This window comes from Falco peregrinus, chromosome 15, assembly GCF_023634155.1.
Source record: "Falco peregrinus isolate bFalPer1 chromosome 15, bFalPer1.pri, whole genome shotgun sequence".
Lineage (NCBI taxonomy): Eukaryota > Metazoa > Chordata > Aves > Falconiformes > Falconidae > Falco > Falco peregrinus.
Genome location: NC_073735.1, coordinates 877,735 through 898,839, shown reverse-complemented (window position 1 = coordinate 898,839; position 21,105 = coordinate 877,735). Strand labels below are relative to the sequence as shown.

The 21,105-nt window shown below is 50.3% G+C and overlaps 1 protein-coding gene across 2 annotated transcripts in view; it reads left to right on the top strand.

The window, feature by feature from the left end:
* The first annotated feature begins 10,072 nt into the window (after positions 1-10,072).
* Positions 10,073-21,105, top strand: part of GRIK4 (glutamate ionotropic receptor kainate type subunit 4) — a 206,264-nt gene continuing 195,231 nt past the window's right edge. For both annotated transcript variants that reach the window (XR_008749915.1, XM_055819424.1), the window contains exon 1: positions 10,073-10,127. The gene's annotated coding sequence lies outside the window, so the exon portion shown is untranslated. The remainder of the gene's footprint in view (positions 10,128-21,105) is intronic.

The following is a 21,105-nucleotide window of genomic DNA, read 5'->3' as shown; positions in this document are numbered from 1 at the left end:
GCAGTCTGCGTTGTACAGGGAAGAACGTCCCTATGTCTTCCCTGTGGTGTTGACCAGTAAGGAGGAATTGGCACAAAACATCAACAATGAGAAAACAAAATCTGCGACTGGATCTAAGCAGAGGATAGTTCAGAACGCTCCCCACGGTAAGTGATGCATTGGTTGTGTTTCACACAGCTTGTGGTGCAGCTGTGGCTGTCCTGTTTGTTTCTGCGATTGCTGGCTGTGATTTGAAGTGGAGTTTTGCCCTTCAGAGTGATTTTCCTACTTGGGTGCAACACCCGCTATCACATTCACTGGAATGCTTTTTGTTTGCTGATACTTCACTCTGTATCACTAACAGCAGTTTAATGAACACTTTAAAAAGTCCAGCGTAGCTGTCACCATTCATGCTTTGGCTCATCTGATCACGTTTGACAAATCTGAGCAGTGAGTTTCGCTTTCTATTTCAAGTCGGTTTTGTGTTGCTGTGCTCCAGCACTTCACCTGCTGTAGGGGCTGCTTTTAAGTTTCTAGCATTGTAGTTATAAATCCAACCAGAACCATGGTCCAACGAAATGAAGTAAGTTGATTTTATTAACTTAGAAGCTTATTCGTATTTTTAAAATGGAATCAGTTTTGACTGTTAGGAACTGTTGGTATGTAGCCTTTCAACATGATACTACAGCTTTAGTCTCTTTGCAATTTTTTATTGTTTAAATCTTGCTGGACTAATTTTTCCCCTGATGCCTAACTGCAAGCATTTGCTCTTCAACCAAAAGGCTGCAGCTTTATATCAAATGTTAGCCAGAGTCCATTGGCTTAAATGATAGTTTGCTTGTGTCCTGTGAAGTGACTCTTTTTCCCTTATATATGTCTTTTGGGTTTAAACTTTATACCTTTTGAATAAGTTTGGTTTCTTCCAGCAAGTTCCTTTTGAGCCTGCCTTCTCTGGAGTGTTCCCAAAGATGGTGCGTATGTGTGAGGTGATGTGTGCGGCAGAACAGGACACTTGTTTTTCCTCTGTAGGCTGCTCTGTTTTACCAAGTTAGAGTTTCTGGAAGATGAAACTTCACCCTTGTGCTTGGCAGCTCATGCCTCCCCTTCACACGGTGTGGGATAGTGTGCCTTTGGGGACAGTCACGTAAGGGGAGCTGTATTATACTGGTCTGCGTATCAGTGCATGGGAGCACTTGAGACTTTTCATTTCCATTCTTTTGCTGGATATTTTTCCCTCCACTAGAATCAAACAGAAATTTGAAAGAGAAATGAAACTGAAACTTGCTGTTGAGGGAACTTGCAAAAATTTTAATAGGGAACATCTGTGCTAAGAGTTCCGTGCCAAGGCCTCTGTTTTGTGGTGTTATCTGCAGAGGGTGCTTTACCGGAATACCTGTCATTTAGCGATATTCCTGTCTTTAGCTTTTGACTACCCTGAAAAGTGATGCAGTCACATTTCTGATCAACAAGATGATAAAAATAAATGAATAAAAAACAAGCACCAAAACAGAACATGAACTAAATCAGGTATATTTCTGAAAGTTGTGTCCCCTCTTCTTTTTATTATCTTTTTTTTATTCCCCTTCTGCAGTATGTGTATGAAGCTCTTTGAGAGATTACTTTATTATAATTGGTAATCTGAGCTCTATTATGCTTTCCTAATGATGCTGTTTGTGTTTTGCCTATTTAAATTTTATTTTACATATTCCCTTTACTGTGCTGCTGTAAATAAATGATTCTAAATAAACAGCTCAGAAAAAGCTGAGCTTTGTGTCTTCTCCTGCAGCCTATTCCATTGAATCCCAGCTAGGGATGGGGGAGAACCATGCTGCATCATTCAGGGCTCTTTCACATAAGTGATCATGGAATTAATCTCTTTGCTGCCTGCCGTAGATAGGGAAGGAAGACACAGGAGAGGATTCAGAGAGTCTTACTTCGGGTGGGTTTGTGTAATTTCTGGGTTTTGTTATTTAAAGTATTGTGGTCGTGCAGCATAGCTCCCAGAAACAGCGTGTTTGGTAGCAGTTGTCCATGAATACATCTTCTGTGGGAATGCCTGACGGTTCTAGCTCGGACTAAGGTCCTCACTATGCTACAGACTTATCAAGACCAATTTCTGGGCCAGAAAGCTTGGAGTTTAGGTAGAGTTGCAGCATGTGTTGGGATCCTGAGATGGAGGAGTGCTGACTTTGTAACGTGTCTCCTGTGCCGTTCACCTCCCGGTCTTTCTTGTGAAGTGTCTTTCCCAGCTTTACCTGGGCCTGGGGGTATTCACCTAGAGGGATTTGCCACTGTTGCTTGCACACCCAGTGATCCCAGGGTCTTTAGGGTGACAGTTCTGTCCACCCACCACCCCAAATGGTAAAAGATGACTATTTATTGTGTTGTTTCAGGAAACATCTTTTGGCAAGGGTGGCCTTGGTATTTGCTGAAGAATGTCTACAAAGTACCTTTTCTTTTTATCAGCTACTCACTGCATTTTAGATTATTGTTTTTCTTCTCCCAAAATAGTTGTGAAGGTTGGTGTAAAATGGAAATTGTCCTGTCCTTAGCACGTATGCTTTGCCAGTTGGTCAGATTATCTTGAGGGTGAATATATTGCCAGAGAAATGGACTCGGGCAGGGCACAGCTGACACAAAATGAAAGCTTGGATGTATTTGCTTTAAGAGTGATCCAACATGCTGGCAGTAAAGACACGAGTGTCGTGCCACAGCATGGGACTGATACTTAGCATATGTCTGTTTTGAGATGTTGGCTTAAAAAAATCTTCAAAACTTTGTAGACACCTGCTCTTTAAAAAGGAGGGCCAGGGTAGCTTCTGAGGGGGAGGCTTAGGTAGCCAGAAGTTTTGTTAGAACCTTCAGTTCCACGCTGGAAACGTTGGAGCAGCGCGGCCCAGACGGTGTGAGATGGAACAAAGCAGGAAAATACGGCGGCTGCTGTGTGAGAGACTGTGGAGCTGGAAGTGTTGCAAATTGGTTTCCAGCCCCATTAACTAATTTGATCACTTCTTGGAAAATATTTCTGGGAGAAGTGTGTTCCTTGCTTGCGATGACTGTGCAGATCCCTCCTGCATCTCTCCATATTGCAAACAAAACAAACAAACAAAAAAAAACCAAACCAAAAAAAACCCCACAGGGCTTCCTCCTTCAGTCAGGGAGCATCTATTTCTCCCCTTCCTTGCCAGATGGGAGTTTACAGCTGCAAATCATCAGTCGGGCTTTTGGCAGAATAAAATGCCCAAAATATCTCTGCCACTTTCTTGTACCAGTTTGTTTGTTTGTTTCCAGATGTCTGCGGCTTATTCAGCGTGAAGTATTTTCCCTGATCAATATTTTAACCTTCTTGTTGATATTTACTTAGTGCTGCTGAATAAACTGTATTAAGTGGAGCTCCATGGATGGGAGAGTAAATCTACATTTCTATCAGCTCTCTGGGGGTTTTGCAATAATTCATATTATCTGAGGTTATTGTTATACTAGGATATTAATGAGCACATCTTCCTTCCTCCTTGAAGCTTCAATTCAGGTCCCACTTCTGGTGCTAAAACAACATCTCAGTTCTGAATTAGCATGGAAAGGAGAGAGCTTTGTGTTTGCCTCCGGTTGGTTCCAGTTTGAAAGAATGCTTCCTCTTTAGTTCTATAAAGTCGTGTTTGATATAACTCCATCTGTTTCCCTTTGACCTTTGTGATGAGAGGGAGATTAAACCCTTCTCTGTGGGTCTTCATTGCATTTTGAAATCCTGCTGGAGGTTTCTGCTCCTTCTTGTACCATCTTCTTTTAAACCTCTGAAGTCTAATTAGACAGCACTGAGCAGAAGAGATGCTCTCGCTTTTCTCCAGCAGTTCTGGTGTTTGTTTATATTCAACACAAGAACTTGATTATAGAACTGCCTGTTCTGTGTTCTGCTGTGCATGCCCTTTACGTAGCATTTCACCTCCAAATACTGACTCTTTTTAGCTTTTTTTTTTAATAATTTCTGTCCTGGAAGAAACATGTTCTCAATGTTTTGAAAGCTCTTCTGACCCATTCATCATCATCATTTTAGTGAATGCATGCAGCAGAAGTCAAATAGCCTCAATTGTATCTTATATTGAACTCTTTTTTTTTTTTTTTTTTTTTTTCTCCTCTGCAATGTCTTTATTCTGCTATAATAAAACTACCCCTGTCACTGCTGAGCTATTGCTCATCTGTCTCTCTCCATAAGATGGGCTCTGCTTCTAGACTGGAGTTGGCAAAAAGAAAATGCTTATGTGAGGTAGGACACCATCAGTCCACCTTCAAAACAAAAAAAGAACCCATCACAAAGTATTTCTTCCATGCTGCTGCTGCTGTTGCAGGTGGCAGCTGCAGCGCACGTGGCGTGGCAGGGATGGTGGGCATCTCCTGTTAGTCTTACACGTGGGAGAGCTGGTGGTAGCTCAGCCGGTGGCAAAGGAGCAGGGAAAGGCTCTGCTCTTGGCTTCTCTTCCTTTGCAGTGAATGCCACCCTCCGATGGCACATGTTCCTGTGCCAACGTCTGCACCAGAAGCGTGTGCTGGGGTGGCTGCCTTGCTTCAGCTGCTCCTCTGGGATCTGCTCTGTACTTGGAATCTGCTTAGGAGACCTGGGGGCTGGATTCTCAGCAGATCTAAACCTTTCTGTTCAGGTGACCATGCTGATAGACACCATCCCAGGCCTGAGCCTTGGTCTTACCTGCTTTACTTTAACTCTTCAAGAAGTATTAAAGCTGGAAAAAGCCGAGCACTGTGCCCATGAGAAATACTGGAATGGGATGCTTGGAGGCCAACTTGGGACAACATTCGCTGGCTCGAGGCAGCTTGGTGCATGGACCTGCCACCCCTGAGGCAAGCGGGTCCGGGGCACCGACAGCTCCTTCAGGAACTGCCAAGAGAAAAGGTGGCTCCACACCCCCGAACGCTCCTTCCCTGAAGACCGGAGGTTTTATAAATCGGTGGAGATTTAAGGGCGCCAGAAGGAGCCACGGCGAGAGCAGAGACTCCAGGGTTGGAGTTCCCTGAACCGACGGCGCAGATGGGGAAGGTGCTGCGGCTCTCTGGGCTTCGGAGGTTGTGCCAGTCGATGCCAGAGCCTGGAGCAGCTAAACCGGCATCTCCTCCTCTCCGCGCTGCGTTCCTGCGCCTTGGACTGACCTGCTGATGGGATCTCTGAAGTCAGTTTCATTCTTCGTTACTCCCTTTCCTAATTATTTCTCACCTGAAAGTCTCTTAATCTTTTGCTTTCACTGCATTTCAAAGAGAGGTGTTTTTTGTGGGTTTTTTTTTTGTTTTGCTTTGCTTTTTAAATTACTGCTTTTATTTTTCTTAGGTGCGTGAATAGAATACATACAGGAGAAAACATCCTTTGATGGCAGTAATTACAAGGAAGAGAACACCAAAAAGCAAGGAAAACTAAGATGCAAGTGAAGATAAACACTTTGCAAATAATCAGTGCGATATTTATTATTGTCTGAGGAGGACAGATCTCCTTGCGAAAGCCCAAGGCTGTGGATAAAGGTGGTCTGGGTTTCGTTCTGAGGTTTGCTCCGCAAGCCTGACCTTACTGAAACGGTGTCGTTGCTCCAGCCGCCTGTCTCCCTTCTTGAAGATGGCAGGGCACCACATGTGCTGCTTTAAACCTTATTTACGTGCTGTGATCTCCCAGGGTTGTCTCACCTTGTGCTCAGCACCTGAGGAGGGTACGTAATCAATCTCTCTGGAAGCGTTGGGCCCTAACTACATACATATATATATATACACACACACATATTTATGAGATTAAATGGCAGTTAAAGGAAGGGGTTGCTTTCAGAATTGGGGATGAGTGGGAGTGTGAGGATGGAGGCTGTTAACAGGTAAGATATGGCCTAGAAAGGAGCTGAGCGCCTGGCTGTTGATGGAGCCTGACCAGGCGTTCTGGTGAAGAGGGGTGCGTCACCATGGCCCGAGCAGAAACGGTCGCTGTGGCTGTGGCCATCCAACGGTCAGTAACTCCCGCTTGGCCCCAGGGCTCCCGCATCCCTGGGCAACAGGCCTGTACAGCAAGTCACCCCCCCAGAGCGCCTGGGAGACCTGTGTCCCTGGCTGCAGCGCAGTGAACCGGCGGATGCCAGCGGTGGCCACCACGTTTCTTATCTTGCGGAGCCTGGATCCTGCAACCACGTCACACCTGCTTGGTGCTGTGCACGATCCGGCAGGGGACCGTCCCTCACCCAGCGAAAAGCTTTGGACCTTTGTGTGCCTTGCGGGGGGTGTGTGTGTGTATTATACAACACAGGGTGTGCAGCAGCCTCTTCAGATGGGTCTACTAGTATCCCCCCGGATTTTGCATCAGGATCACAGATGCCATTTCTGACTAGCTCTTTTAAATTCACTCGCGTTTTCTTTTGCATAAAAAAGAAAGCAAACTGTTCCACAAAATGTTCCTTATTTATCTAAATCATCCTACTAACTTCTTTGAGCCATCTAAATATATATATATAATGAGATGTGCTTTTTTTATGTAACTACCACAAGATACTTACTCCGCTTAACCAGTTCCTTCGAAGCTGTTCTTATCTAGAAGATTGTCTAATTTGGACATGTTCTATTACCAATAGGAAGTTGTTATGAACCTTGAAGAAAAAATCTGGCACATATAGAATAGATTTATTTTTTTTATTTTTCAATCAAATGAGAAATCTTGCCTTTTGCAAAGTCTTTTATCTCCGGAAATCTCTCAGTACTTCATGCATTTGACTGATTTTTTTTTTTTTTTTTTGCTTGGTTTTTTTTGGTTTTTTTTTACAGTGGTACTGTTACTTACTCTTGTACTGAAATGCAGCCACCTATGAAGATAAATGTAGCAGTTGTTTAAATGATTCACGACTTGACTTAACGTCAATTTGAGATCAGAGCCCCTCTTAGTGCAACTGAGAGAGAAAAGATAATTTAATTGCTTAGATATATAATATGCCATGAGGTAAGCAGTGTGGTTACTGATGGTGGCTATTTCCCCCAGATGTTTGGATCTGCAGACGGATTATTCTGTGGAACAAACAGCCTGTTGTTTGTGAAGATGGGGTGGGCTGATCCATACGTGTCAGTGCAGGCGTGCTTACACCCTGCATGGGCACAGCTAGTAAAGCTGCTGCTGGGGAAAGCGTGTGTTGGGCTGGATGGGGCTGGCCCTGTGATAGCACAACCATTGTTTTGAGCTCCTGGTTTGGACAATTAACTTGTTTTCTAAGATGAACTGATCTCCCCTCTGTGTCTCGCTGACCTCGGGAAGCACCTGAGCAGTGACTCCCAGAGAAGGAGCTTTCAAGGGCTGCCTGGTGCAGCAGGGACCCGTGCTCTGCCCTGAACACCCCACAGGGTCCTTTGTCCCTGAGACCCTGGGACAGATGCTGCCTCTTCGGCTTTCTGAAGTGTCAGTGTCTCTTCTCTGTCTTTCTCTGCCTCCGCGTTTAAGCGGGATCCCAAACCCTCTGTAATCTCTGGATTCGTAGTCTTACAACAACAATAGTTCCTTCCACAAACACAATTTTCTAGGTCATCAAACTCCCTTGCTTTTGCAGGCAACTGTGTCGCATAACCTCATTCATAAAATGACCAAAGTCTATTTAAAAAACAATTGGATGGCTTCCCTCCCTCTCCTCTCCCCACGTAGGACTTCGTATGAGAAGTCAGTTTCGAAACCTCTCGTTGTTAGAATCCTTTTTATTTCCAAACCAAAACAGCTTTATTTGCAGACCGTTTCTACCCCATTTGTTCCCTTGCTGACTTACCCCAAGCACAAAGATCCTAAAAGGTTTTAAAGAAAACATAACTGTCTCGGAAAGTGGAGAGAGCAAATGAAGTTGGAAATAATTGGAATCCAGCCCCCTCTGCTCAAACTTGGTGGTGAGCAGCAGGAGGGGAGCTTTCCGCAAGCGGGGGAGGGGGAAAGGGAGCAGGACCGAGCTCAGCCATGCTGTCCTTTGTCATGCAAGACTCATAGGATGGGTCTGGTCCTGATGATATGGTGAGGGGTGCTGGGCTGCTCCCCTGCCTTCAGCTGGGCTGGAGCTGTGCCCACCGTGGGTGAGGTGAAAGGAGGGCATCATGCTGCCCGTCTGGGTCAGGCAGCACATCTGCCTTCTGCTTCCTAGGTCCCTGGCGGCCACACACACCTCTGGGGCAGCTGTCCCCTCCGCATTGCTTGCTCTCAGGGAGCTCTCGCCTGCTGCTGGCTGGCGAGGGTGCTCTGATTGATACCATGCCAGGGGATGGCTCACGGAGATTTTGAGGCAAAGGCTCTGTACTGGCTTTCCAGGTCTGAAGTTACCTTCTAAGAGTACAACAGCAAGGCTGAGGCTCCACTAATTGCATGAAGGGCTTAGGGCCATGCAGGGCTCTACCTGAGCTGTGCAGAAGATGTCTGAAAGAAAGCAGTGTGGTTGCACAAGCGAAGCCCTCCAAGGCAGGAGGTAGCAGGAGCCAAGAGGAGGTTGCAGCATCTGCCGGGATCATGCCTGCAAGAGGCAGGCAGGGGAAGCCCTGCCTAACTGTAAGAGGTGGGTTCTGTCTGTCTTCTACTTCTGGAGCTTGCACAGAGGCTGCTTTCGGTCCAGAAGCCCTCCCAGCTCTGCCAGCCAAGCCTGCGTGTTCCTGTTGCCCAGAGCCCTGCTGCCACCGGCTCTGTGCACACGCAGACACGAGCAGAAGGCGTCGCTCTGTGCAGTACTGAGCTGCGGTCAGTTGTGAATCTGGACCGTGAGGGCCACAATCATAAACTACAGGCAAATGCAGCGCAGACATAGGGAAATGCTCTTCTGTTCTGAGAGTTGTAAATGCTGGGAATGGACTGTTGGGCAGGGTCGCTGGTGCAAAGGCACAGGGATCCTTCACAAAGCAATTCAGGGGTAGCTGTTGTCCTGAGGGAAATGATGTGTAAAAGGGATGAGCTCAAAGCACCCTCTGCCTGTTACCTCTCTATCTTATGAGTAATTTGTCTCTGAAGCAGAGGCGGGTTTTTTTGGTTTGAGATTTTTTTTTCCCCTTCTGTGAAGCTGATTCTTCTCTAACAGCTTATTTCTTCTCAGCAGGAGAGGAAGATGAATTTCTGTCAAATAATAGTTCATTGCTCTTAATGCAAGAGTCCAATTAATTGATGGTTTAAAAGCTTTGCTTTTCTCGCTATTAAAAACAAACAAACAGGAAAACAAAACTGCAGTGTGGGAGAGGGCTGGAGCATTACAGCCCACAGGGACATCACGGCTCAGAAAAGGGAGCGTCTGGTACTGCATTTCTCAGCCTTGCACTATGAGACAGGTCCCGTTTGTCCCATTCCTGCCAGTTTCCTTGTGCGACATGATGTCTTTTGCCCAGCATACATTACTGTTCAGGGCACAAAGAGGAGATTAACATTTAATATGAAGATTTTTAGCAGCTGTGGGCAAAAGTGTCTCACCCTGTGTCCTTCTTGGGCAGCATAGATGGAGAGGACACAGGGGGGAGAGTCGGGGCCCTGGCTAATAGCCGGGAGTCCCAAAGCAGTTAAGGATTTGGGAGGTGAGGGGACAAGGTGCAGCCTTTCCAAAAACCAAGTGTCCCTCCCAGGAGCGCTCAGTCTGGGCTTAGGAAAACTGGTCGCCTTTGGAAGGAATAGTTCCAGTGCCCCACCGCTCCCTGCCCGCCCGCCCGCCCTCCTGGGTCCCCAGTGCTCCCGCCATGCTGACTCCTGCCCTCCCTCTATCCCCAGCCTCCTGCCACTCTGCCATCCTTCCCCTCTCCACGCTCAAGCCCCTGCCTTCCCTCCATCCCCGGCTCCCCCATCCCCCCATCCCGCCCTGTCCTTCCCTCCCGGCTCCCCGCACCCCCCCCCCCCATCCCCTCCCGCCTCCCCGCATCCCCCCATCCCCTCCCCGCATCCTCCCATCCCCTCCCGGCTCCCCCATCCCCCCAGCCCGCCCTGCCCTTCCCTCCCGGCTCCCCTCCCCCCGGCCGCGGCCGGCCCGGCGCTGCCCCGCCCCCGCCTCCCGGCCCCTTCCCGCGGCGCCGTGCCCCGGCGGGCGCCCCCCGCCCCCTGCAGTTCCCGCGCTGGCCGCTGGGGGCCGCGGCCGCCGGAGCGGGGCCGAGCGGGGCCGGAGCAGCCGCGGGCAGAGCCGCGCCGCCCAGCGCAGGTAGGAGCCGCCCGGCGGCCGCCGCGGGCGGGGGGGGGACCGGGATGCTGAGGGCGGGGGCGGGGGGTCCCGGCGCCGGGGGGCGGCGGCCGCACGGGGCGGGAGCGGTGCCCGGGCGCGGCTGCGGAGCCGGGGGGGCGGCGCGGCCGCGGGCTGGGGGTGCCCGGGCCCCGCGTGGTACCCGGCGGGCGGCGAGGGGGCTGGCCTGGCCCGCGGCCCGTCCGTGCGGCCCCGGGGGTGGCGGCGGCCGCAGCGCCGGTAGCGCGGTGAGAGTTGCGGGTGTCACACTCCGGCTTCCCGGGGAGCTGAAGTTCAGGGAGCGCGGGGAGGGGGGGGGCTCCGCTCGTCCGGGCCGCCCGGGTGGGGGCGCGGGGGGGGCTCCCGGGGCGGGGGTCGCGGAGCGGGGCCGGGGCTCCCCGTACTCGTGCGCCGCGGGGGGCGCAGCGCGGCCTCCCGGGCGCTGCGCTCGGGCTCGGGGTCCCCGCAGAGCCCCGTTCGGGGGCGCGCCGTGCCGAGCCGTGCCGAGCCGTGATGGTCGTAGGTTTGTCTTAAGCTGCCCGAGGCGCTGGTCGCGGGCGCGGACGTGCAGGTGCGATGCTGGTCCAGACTCCAGTGAAGAAGCAGCCTTGACTCTGGGCAGGGGGGGAAGCTCCCCGCAGAGACCTTTTCCCAGGCCTAACTTTATTCTGTGTTATTTGTGCATAAACTCTGGCACAGCCTGGAGCTCTGCATAGGGGCGAGATGCAGCCGGTGCTGTTCGCTCTCCTCATCCAGCGGTCTCCCCCTTTCCCAGCCTGGTAGGCTCGAGACCCCCAGGTTGCGACCCTTGGGAAAGTTCGCCCGACACACCGAGGTTCACCTCGCCTCCCACACGTGCGTCCTTTGTGGCGAGGGGCCACTTGCCGGAGGACCCGGGGCTGCGCCCTCACCGCCCTGGGGGCCTCCCGGGAGATGCCGAGGGGCTGCTGGCTCTGCCACCGCACCCCGGGCAGTGTCCCTGCGGGCGGCCACCGGCTGCCCCCGCCACGGCAGCGGGAGATCCCCCTGCTCAGCCCCGCTGCCTTTGTCTCTCCGAGGCGAGACAGCCTTTTCTCTCTGAAAAGACGTTCAGCAGCCACATCCCGGCTGGATGTGGCTGCTGCAGTCGGCGAGCAGAGCCCTCCTGCTTCCCTGGACAGGGAGCCGAGGCTCTCCGGCACCGGGGAGCGAGCGAGCGTCCCCACGGAGCGGCCAGCACTCCTGTAGAGCTGCCAGCGGCTGCTCCTGCGACCGGCTCCTGGCTGTTAGGACGTGTGTGCTCACAGGTAGGAGGTGGATGGTAACCGCGCTCGGTGTTTTGCCGCTGCGGCTTGCTTTAGTCCTCAGCTCGCACAGGGCTGGAAGCGTGCGCTCTGAGAGCAATCTGCGGCGAGGCTCCCCGTGTGCCAAGGCATTTTTAAAACGTCTTGATGCAAGTCTGCTTTAGTATCTATGCATATTAGGCTGTGTATTTGAAGGGAACCATCTGGGTAGAGAAATAGACGGTAAGCGGCTGAACCTTTCCCCGTTGGTTTCCATTTCAGGGCTGGGCCTGATCAGCAAAGCCAGAAGTTGGGAAAGTTGCCGTGTGGCTCCTGGTTTGCAGGTGCCTCTTTCCCTGCGCCTGGGACGAGCGAGCACCCTGAGACCAGAGATACCTGTGCCTGGCTGTGGGGAGGGGGCAGCTGACACCCCTGCTCAGCAGAAAGAGGGCTTCAGAGGGGCAGCACAGCAGGCAAGAATGCGGCCCCCCCGCAAAAACCCACCCATTTTTCTTAACCCTTTGTGGGCTGCCTCCTGTGGGGATGGTGCCTCTGTTCTTGGCAGTGGGAACAGGGTGCCTGAGGAAGGTGAACCCCGAAATGAAGGGCTGTGGGTAGGGGCAGGCCAGCGCGTCTCCCCCGCTCCTGCCGGGGGGGTGGGAGGGGAGGCAGCGAGGCTGATGAAGGCATCAATGGCTGCCTAAGGAGAGTCACCTGTGAGGGGTTGGCTCTGAGGGGCGGTTAGAGCAGCTGCCTGCAGCTCTGACACACGCACACAGGCAGCGCTGCTGCTGCCTGCAAGTTTCTTGCTGGAGATTTCTTTTGCAAGCTCTGCAAGGAAAATAAGCCAAGGAGTCATGTGGGCTGGCAAAGGCCTGAATACCTAGATGCCAAGGAGTGTGCAGCAGTCTGTGGGTGAATGGCGAATGATTTGAAGGAGCTGGTCTTCGGAGAGCTCCTTAAGGGAACAGCCAGGCAGGTATGTGCAGTGCTGCCTCCAAACTTACCTGTTCCGAAAGTAAAGCGCGTGAGGAAATCCCACCTCAGCTGCACGTGTGCGTGCTCACGCTCATTTCTTTGCTTGATGGAAAAGCAGCGGGTGAACCTAACGCTCACCCAGGACTTGGGGGAGATCCTCAGCTAGACGCTGGCTGATCGCATGGGTTCTGCTGGGAAGGCATCCGACTGCAGCACGGGATCTCTGCTTTCTGCCACGGCAGCTGTGCTGACCGTGTTGGTTTAGGTTTCCCTTTCTCTGGAGCAGCGGCTGGTTTTGCACGTGCGATAGGGCCAGAGGAGACCGAGGAAAGGCCTTGGGCCCCTTTGGCTGGAAGAGAAGCTGCGTGGTTTTACTGGGTGCGTGTACAGAGCGAGTGATGCTTGAGCCTGCGTGGGGAGCGAGGGCCTGTGTGGGTGGGAGGAGGGGTGGGCTTCCATGTTAGTGGAGGAAGATGAAGGAGGGAAAAGCAGGGGAGGGGAAGAGCATGGAGCGACACAAGTGATGAAGGACTGGGAAGGAGCAGATGTGTGCTTAGAACGGGATGCTGCTGGTCCATACGGGCAGATGAGGACTCCCTCATCCAAGAAACCCGATTTTCTTTGGAGATGGTTTAAGCTTTATTCTGTTCTCAGTCAGGACTAAGCATGTGCAGATGGGTCAGTGTCTTGCCCCTTTTAAAGGCTTGCTGCTGTGCCTGGGTTGTGGATATTGATTCTCGCTGACTTTAGGGGGGAGCTTTTCATGCGCAGCACTTGTTACAGTCAGATTTTATTTATTTTTCATGCTTCTAGGCAGCCAGGCAGAAGGCGAGACAGAAGTTTTGCAAGTCTTCTCAGGAATGTTTTCTGCTCTGGGCAAGAGGCTTCTAAGGTAGCATGTACAAGGCTGAGGTTTCTGTTAATACATGGAATGAATCTCTTGCTGTGTGTGAGTAGGAGGAACACACTGAAATTGTGGTCTAACAAGGTGAGAACAGCTTGAAGGACGTCTCGTGGGCTTGAGGGAACGATATGGATAGATCAATGGGATATTAGCGATTCCATGATGAAAGCTTTGTATGGGGACGGAAAACTTGGCTTTCAGCTTTGTACAGAAAAGAGACTGTGGTACTACTGCAGAGTCGTGCCTGGGCACGGGAGACTACAAACTCCAGTTTCATGGGCTGCGTGCACTCAGGGGAACTGTGAATACTGTTTGTGGGTTCTCTGACAAGAAAAATGGGGGACTTGGAGAGATAAAAGTTGTAAAACCTGTGAGGAGGTAATGGAACAGTTTTAAGGAACCCCATCATATCTTTTCATCTTGTCTGTGGGATATGGCTTGGAAGGACAATTTGTGGTGTTAATGTAACAGTGCTTTTCATGGTGTTCTGGTGCCTGTGGAAGACTTCGTGTGCTAAGATGGGGGTTGCTGTGGTGGTTACTTTTAATGAAAGTGGAGGAAAATGTAGTGAGGGCCAGCTTGAACAGGGTTATTTCCACACTGGTCAACAGTGAGTGGCTGCTGGGTAGAACAGAGCTGGCAAGCTTCAAGCAGTTCAAAAGCTATCAAGGCAGTAAAACCAGAACTGTTTTATGTACCTTAAAATGCTCAACTAGTGTCAAGAGGAGCTAATGCAAATAAGTGAGCACGGGGCTCCCGGAGTACTTTTCAGCCATGCGTTTGCAGGTGCCTTGCAAGGCAGATGAGAAGGGAGCTCAGCTGTGATTTACGCAGCTTTCCCCGCGTCAGCTCCTCTCTGTGACTCTGCCAAACGAGGTGAGCTGGACACGGGACCTGTCAGCTGTAATGTTGCCCTCTGCTTTGTTTGTTTATTGCTCTGCCTCTGTGGGAGACCTTGCTGGGGCTGGAAAAAATCTCCTTGTGTTCCTGGGAGCAGCGCAGGTGGCATCCAACACGGCTGAGCCACCGCAGGATGCTGAGATGCCTCCAAGGGCAGCAGCAGTGAATGGCGGCGCCCCAGGAGGTGTAGGGGGCTGGGGGAAAAGTGGAATCATTTCCCTGCACCAGGATGCTGAGGAAATCCCGGTTTGCGATAAATTAGTACTGATTGAATCATTTAGAGAGGAAGTAATGGACCAGAGGAAGAAAGCTGGGTGTTGTAAATCAGTAGGACTGGGGATGATGCATCCGAGGGCCCTGAGGTGAATAAAGTGTGGAAGAGCAGCAGGTGTTACCGTGAAGGGGAGGACTCTTCCTCCTCACGGGGAGCTGCTAAGGCAGGAACCCAAGCGGCCAAAGGGAACTGCCAGGTACAGCAGGGGCAGTTTTGCCATGCGATTCCTTTCCAGAAATCAGACCTGAGGAAGAGCGAGGATATCGGGCAGGTGAGTTTGGCTTCTGTGCTGTGCCTGGGGGGGGGACAGTCACCGCTCCAGCATTTGGATGGGTCAGACATCACCACAGCTTAGATGAAGAGGACGGGTGCGCAGCGGGGCAGCCTGCCTTCCTAATGCTGCTCGTGCTTTGCAAAGCTAATAAAACAGGAACTGAAAATGTACCAATGGACCTAATTTATTTGGATTTTTCATTAGACTCACCCAAAAGAGACTAGTTTAGGAAATAAGTAGCAGAATGTGGGCAATAAATAGCTGGTAGGGTAAGGGGCAGAGTTCGGTGCTGGGTTTCCTAGTTAAGCAGTAGAAAATACCAGTGTAATGGAGGAGTGCTGATTGGAGCGTAGATAGGTGATTATGAGAAGGTTCCTTACACTGAGTCTGGGCTTATTTATTATCTTTAATGATTTGGAGGTGGAAACGGATCAGAGCTGGGTTAGAGAGAGCGAGCGTGCCAACAGAAAGGGTGTGCTTTTGCTGCTCGTAATCTGGAAGAATTAAGAGACAAGGCTGCTGGATTTGAGTGTGCCGGTGGTTGGGCCACTGTAGCAGCAGTCAGGGTGTAAATCAGGACTGAGTGTTACAAGCATGTGCAAAAGGAAGAACCTGAGCGGATCTTTCCCTAATGATGTGAGAATGCTTCTGTGGGATTCTGCCAGGAGAACGTGCAGGGGCGTGCAGGGGTGCGTGTGGTTTGTGTGTGCAGCTTACGAGACCCCCTGGGCGTGTGAGCAAGCTGCAGGTGATGGGGAGCCACAGGAGATGCTCTGATGTGGCACACAGTGCTCTGCATCTCGGGCACTGCCGTGGTCCAGGGGCTCTGTGGAGAGCGGTGGTCGCTGTGACATAGCAGTGACAGTCAGCTCTTCCCAAAGCCTCTCCTGTCGGATCAGGGATTCGTGGCTGCTGGAGCAGGGGCTGTGGGCATCCAGCTGGGCCGGCTGCCTTTAGAATGAATCGAGAGGAACTTTGCTGAGTCCTGGTGAGCTCCTTGACCGTCTGCTGGGACCTTCCCCAGGATTTTCCAAGGGTATAGATAGCATGTCAGTGATTTATCAGGGAAGGAGCCAAGATGTAAGCTGTCCATCGATGTGGGTGATTTCCCACCCAGACCCGCAGCGCCTCTTACCCAGAGGCTTGGGAAGCACTTGCAGTGCTGGAAGGGGAGTGTTACTGTGAAGTGCCTGCAGCACAGTGTTGGAAGAGGCTGTGGTCTCGCAGTGGTGGGAGGGATACAGAGAGCCCGGAGGGTTCCTGCTGCCTTCTGCTTGGTGCAAAGCCCTGAGCCAGGTCTCAGTCAGGTGGCAGGGTAGCAATATTTATTCTGACCATCCTTCGCGTGGAGTTGGCTACATAACACAATACCCAAGCGGTGTCTCAACTGAGCACCCGGTGAGCCATCCAGCACGAGGGGATTTTCATCTCTGCTGAAATCTGCCAGCTTCAAAGTCTGCAGAATTTATTTGCATCCTTCATGAGGGAGAAAGCCAGGCGCACGTTTTTTCCTTAGTCTCTCAGTTTCCGCCCTCCCCCCCTTCCCCACTCTCTTTTTGGTTTGTTTATTTGGTTAGCTCAGCATCAGCACAATGATGTGGAAATAAAGCAAAGGAGCTTCATCCTGGCCTTATTGCATATGCATAAATGAGAGAAATAGATCATACTGGCAACTCCTAGCTAGGCTACAGTTAATGGAAATTCTTCTGTGACCTTATAAACCCTGCTTTGCAAGGGTTTATAATGAGTCTGCAAAAATACATTCTGGGCACAAACAAGTCATCTGAGGTCTTAGACCCTGTGAGCACAAAGTAATAATAATACTAATTTCCCACCCACTCAGGCATGTACTCAGCTCCTTAAAGATTTTGCTATTTTTGAAAAAGCAGGTTTTTCCTCTCTGGGACTGTCACAGTGTGTGTGTGTATGTGTGCCGGGGGGGACGGTGGCTGGTGAGCAGCTCGCTCTGTGCAGCGTCACGCCAGTTCCCCTGCATCGCCTCCCTTGGGAGAACCACTGTGGGTCCTTCCCATGGCTCTAGCTGAAGCGGTTTACGTCATTAATGTTGCAGACTGATGAACTGTGATCGCACCTCGGCTGTTTCAGCAGAAAATCAGCTCTTTCCACATGGTAGTGGCTCTGCACCCTCTCTCCCCTTCCTACACGGACATCTGAGTCTGTTATCAAAGATAGTCTGGGCCTGATCGGGAGGGGATGGATTGTTAAAAATCCCTGCAACGTTTTGTTCGGCCTTAACAATTGATTTTTTTTTTAACTTTTTGCTGAAAACCAAAGAGGTTTTGGCTCAGTGACGGAAGTTGACGTTTTTCAGTAGTGTGTGTTGCATTTTGATGCTAAGCGTTTTTTTTTTAATGGCTCTCTGGTGCTACTTGGGGACAGAAGGATTGCAGGGCTACTTGTCACTGATATTCGAGTCTGTAGCGGGATTCATGTTGGGCATCGGCCCCGTGCTTTCTCTTTGTAAACTGTGATGAAGCAGCAGATTGCTGTGCCTGATAGAGTTGCTCTTATGTGGCTTGCCTCAGGTGAAGTGGCAAGACTGGGAAGTGACTGAGCCACGGGCAGATGCTGGCTGCAAGCACATTAGTGCAGTATCGTACTGCTACTGCACAGTTCATTGAAAACAATGCAAACTGTTACACGTACCAAAACTGCTTTTTTTTTTTTTCACCCAAAAAAGGTTGATCAAAATAAATCTTACTCTACCCACGCTCATTGTTTGCCCTTGCTGTTTTCTTGTTTGGTCTTTGCTTATTTTCCATTTTTGCTCCACCTTGTGTGTGATCTAGTAACATCTGGTGTTAAAAGATTGTATGTGTGCATGGACAGCTTTGAAAGCAGGCTATCACATCTCTTTTTAGACTGAAAAATGTTTGGGGCATAGACTGTGCTAGTGTTCGCAGAGCATCTGGTCCTCTCCAGGTCCAATTCATCACTGTCTTGCAGTTTGCATTATTGTTCACACCAAAGGAAAGTGGGTGTGAAGCTGGAATAATAATGTTTCACACTTGCTTTGCATTGGTTTTGATATCCAACAGCATTTTAACCTATCAGAAAAGGCATGAAGACATTGAGTGGTTGGAAGCTGAAAACACAGTCTACAAATAACAAGTTAATGACCCTTTCTGAGAAAATGACCACTTGCGCTCGATCCTGTATCCATGGCAAATTTAAAATCAAGATGGGATTTTAAGGTTCTGACTTAAGTGTTCAAATCATCACGCAGGCATTGGTAGGTGAGGGCAGCAGCAGAGCTCAGTGCAGTGGTTTGCCCCAACTTCAACTTTCTTGTGGTGTCCAGACCTTCCAAAGGGAGCTCCAGCGTGGCTGGGCAGCGGTGATGTTTTCCTGATCTGCAGAGATCCTGAACACTGTCTCTGTGGTGTAATACACGCTGCTCATTTAAAAAGGGGTGTGTGGGAATACATGGTAAATGTCGGATGTCAGCGTTGTAGTTTCTTTAAGCAAACCTAGTAGCATAAACGTGGAGAGAATTTAAAGCCACAGGGTATACCTGAAGTTTTGTGTCTGGGAGACAAAGCCTTGCGGTATTATGGTAGTTGGACTTCCCGAGGGTCTTTAAGGAGACATGTCTTTCAGCGATTTGGACTGGCATGCCTTTTGTTCTGTTCCTGCTGAGTGTTAAATAAGATTTAAGTCCCCTCAGTCACTATTTAGTTATTGAAGAACATCACAGCCAACACAAATGCAAACAAAACTGTCTGGATGTTTGTTTATGCAACAGATCATTAGAAAGTCTGTAGGAAAAAAAAATGTTCTAGTCTGTTAGATAATTAATCTACATTTTAAGAATTGTCTAAAGACATATTTGCAAGCTAGTCCATTGAGCTGCTTCTCATCTAGTCAATAATCCCCATCTTTAATAGTCCCTAAGAATGTATTTCCATAATGTGCGGCGAACAGTTGAGAAATCTGCATCTTTTTTGACTTAAGATGTCAGTGCTTGCACATTTTCTATGACAAATTTTTTTCTGACTGTTGGTGAAAAATCCAGACATAGCAGCTTCTAACTGGTAGGGCTGGGGATATGGAGAGAGAAAGCTTCTTAGAGCAAACCCCTGGGTCCAGATCCTTCAAACGCTGGATGAGTTTGCAGTTTCCATCTGGCCTCGGATGCCAGTGTCGTGGTGTGAGTCTGCAGCGTGCTGGCAGCGTTGCCAGAACGCAGCTCGTGGGGAGAGCGGCTTCACCGGCTCTCGAAGGCTCCTCGTCCTGCCGGTGCCGGGGAAGCAGGAGCATGTCTGCAGAAGGAGGGTCTGAGGTACGTCTCGAGCTACATCTGACCCAGCGCTGTTGTAGGAGTAGCTCTGTCGGGAGGGGTGTGAGATGCTGTAGCCCGTGTGTGGTGGGCTTGTTCTGGCAGGAGCCCGGGGCGCAGGTACGCTGGCACCGCTTGGCTGTGGCTGGTGGAGCTCGCGGCGCTCCCGGGAGCTGGCTGTGCCGCGGCGGCACAAAGCGTGGCCGGGGAGCGCGGCTGGGTGATGGATGCCCCGTTTGTGCCCGGCATCCTGACGGCAGGCAGCTTCCCTCAGGGGCGGTGGACCAGGCTCTGATGTTGGGGTGTCCGCAGCACAACCAGCTGCCCGGGTCGTCTGAGCCAGGGTAGCCTGTGTTCTTCTACTGTGACAAGTGTGAGGGTTTGAGAAAGGGTGTGAAGTTCAGTCAAGTTATCTTGCATTTAGAGTGGAAGAAGGGTAAATGTACAGACAGCTCTTGCAGCGTGGCTGGCATGTGACAATTTACTAATCCACATTAACGAGAGCAGGGAGTAAAGCCCACACTTGGACAGAGGAGCTCATGGGAGTCACCGTGTCAAGGTGAGAAGCTGGAGCTTAATTTCATTATCTTATCAATAACTAGCTGGCCTTGTGCTATGTTGTGAATTCTCAGGAGCGTTAATGCTATCTTTGGCTGTCTAAGCAAAGAAATAATGAATACAAGTAGGAAGAGCATTGTGTGCAGTCATGGTATCTGTATCTTAAAAATGATGTTGGCAAACTGGTGAGAGATAAGAGCTACAAGGATGATGTGAAGTCTGTAAAGCATGCTGGGGAGAGACACTGAAGCTCAATCTGTTTCTTTTAACAAAGAGAACGTTAATGGGTGATTTGATTCTTGCGGTACTTAACCAGTAAGTTAACCAGGGGAAGAGACTTCTGCTAGCCAAAGGTATGAAGGCCGGACATGGTTCTGTGGCTGGATGCTCAAGCTAGATAAATTCAGGTGAGAAAAAGGCATGTTTTATTTTTGTACAGTTTTATACTTAAGCACAGGAGCAAATTACCCAGGACTTGGTACATTTGCTGTTTTTAAATTAAAACGATATATCTTGCAGTGTTCTTGTAGGTCAACTGCAGGCTGTGAAGGCTTGGTGTGGGAAAACTCAGCATGAGTCAATAGCTTGTAAACTAGTATTTTCAAAATGGTCAGTATTGTCCTTCAAATCTTTCTGTTATATCATGACTCCCATTTTTTTTAATTCTTCAGGGGGCACCACATGCAAAATCCATCAGGGCCTTGGGCTGCGGTTTAGAAGGGATTGGGTTGGTGTCAGCAGAGCCCATTTCTAGGTCCTGGCCAGAAGCTCAGGCCATAATGGCTCAGTGCCCTATGTGCTAAACTGTCACCCTGCTGAGTTTTTGCTTGTGAGGGCAACTCCTTTGAACAACAGTTAAAGAATCCCCTCTTCCCACTGCTGTTAGGACAGGAACAGGCAGGACAAGCTTTGTCCAAAAACTTCTAGCTTCTAGCATGACTTTACAGCTGGGGCTTGGGATGTCTTGGCCAGAATTGCTCCCTGTGGAGGGCAGAAGGTGGCTAGAAATCTGCAGTTACTGTTGTAGGGCACTGGGGATGAATGGAGCTGTGTATTGACTGTCTGAGGCGGGGAAGTTCTGTTCCTTTGGACAATGATGTAGAGCAGAGTCCCGGAGTTCCCTGTGCGCTGAATTTCAATACAGTTCTTTCATCCCTGCATCGCCCGTCTTCCTTCCCCGACTGACTTCTCCAGCAAGCTGCTTTTCTCTTCCCCTGCCCTTCCCCTTGGTTTCTTCCATCTGAGTGTTTGGGCATGGTCAGGGTGGCCGAAAGGGTTCTTTCGTCAGAGCTGCTTTCCTTTTGCTCTTCCATGAGACGCACCCCCTTTCAAAGCCTCCAGCATGTGCCTGCACGGAAACAAAGGATGCTGCAACCACAGATCCCTCATGCCGCCACCTAACAAGTGTTCAGCAAACTCAGGGAAAGAGATTAAGAGGCATTGTTATAATTCAGCTGGTGGCTGGCATGTTGATTTGGGCATACGGTATGCTCAGGAAGGTTACTTTCAC